Source organism: Monodon monoceros, unplaced genomic scaffold (genome assembly GCF_005190385.1).
Source record: "Monodon monoceros isolate NGI ecotype Baffin Bay Population unplaced genomic scaffold, NGI_Narwhal_1 Super_Scaffold_6, whole genome shotgun sequence".
Lineage (NCBI taxonomy): Eukaryota > Metazoa > Chordata > Mammalia > Artiodactyla > Monodontidae > Monodon > Monodon monoceros.
The window spans coordinates 15,755,849-15,757,483 of NW_021703783.1; positions in this window are offsets into that span (position 1 = coordinate 15,755,849).

Genomic DNA, 1,635 nt, shown 5'->3' on the forward strand with positions numbered 1-1,635 from the left:
CAGGCTCAGCGGCCATGGCTCACGGGCCCAGCCGCTCCGCGGCATGTGGATGACTCACATAAAGTGAGCACATCAAAGATTTGTTAAAGAAGTAGTGAGAAAACTTGAAAGGAACTTGGGCTCAAAAATATCTAGAAAAGACAAGAGTATTTTAGTGACCAAATGAAAGAATGATGGGATAAGATTGTGAAATTACATGCAAAACTGGCGTGATGGTTAATTTTGTCAACTTTACTGGGCTAAAGGATGCCCAGATATTTGGTTAAACATTGCTGCATTCATCTGCAAGGGGGTGTTTGTGTGTGTCTGCTGCTGCGTCAGCAGAGGAAAATTCCAGTAATAAAGTGGAGAGGATGACTTGTTCTGTGGATACCAGTCATCTCTTCTCAGCTACCCTGTCATCCCCAGTGGGCTCATGAATACTTTACCTCCTCTTCTGGGGAAAGGGTTAATGCATCTCTGGTGTATTATCTGTATATGTATCTCCATCTAATGGTTCTCCTTCTCTGAAGAACACAGACTAATACAACGGGTAATGCCATACACATCAAAAATAAAAAGCTAAAACTTCGGGGTTGTAATTTTGTGTATGAACAGAAATAATGCTCCTTGACAGGAGAAATGCATTTCCATTGTTATTAGCCAAGAATAATTTGTATTGCTCTCCAATTTCTACAAGTTAGTTTACAACCTTTATAGAGTTGTAAAATAGCCCAATCAAGATTAAATAGAAAAATAAAATAGGATAGATGCTCCTAGATAATTAGATAAACCTTTAATATTAAAATCAACTTCATACTTAGTTCAGTCCAAAATGTACATGAAGAGAAAAACTTGCCTAAAATAATTCCTTTTTTAAAATTTGCTATAATATCAATGTATACTTTAAGTTGGGTATTTCTGGAAGTTTCATGAGCCTATCTTACTGTGCATCTCAATAGTGTTCAGGTTCCGAATGTGATAACTTAAACTCTGAAAAATGATCTTAAGTATCTCAAAAGTATACAATAAATTAGCATTTTCCTCTGTCACCTGTCTCCAATTCCCTACCGTACCAAAGTCTGTATAACCCCAAATTTTACAAGTAGATTTAATTTGTGGAAATGTTAGATATTCCCTATTTATGATTTTAAAATTCAGCATTTAAATCCACACTGAATAGCCTCCAGTTCAACAAATACCACTGGTTATGTTCATAAAAATTGAAACAAAATTTTGGTTGTCAAACTCTTTTGGCCAAGATGTTCAATTCCACCAGATAGGGAGTGGAACATATTTAGTTTTACTTTTAAATCAATCTTTTACAATGTAAAATTTTAGAAGTTTTCTTTCTCTGAAAGTAAAGTAGATAAATTTTAGATTTAGATATGGATTTCTAAAAATCATAGGAAAAGGTTTTATTTTCTAGGAAAAGCAACACAAGTAAACATTTGCTCAAATTCTGGGAACAAAAGTTTGTCTTCCTGATCAAATACAGAGAATACTTTTGTTGCTTTTACTTTTGAGTTTTTGACATCATTTGTAGGTCCTTTCAGCTAACAGTCTGTAATCTTCTCCTTCCTTTCCCTGGATTCATGTAGTATAGAAATTCTCAATCTTGGCTACATGTAGAATCACCTAGAGAGTTTTTTTCTG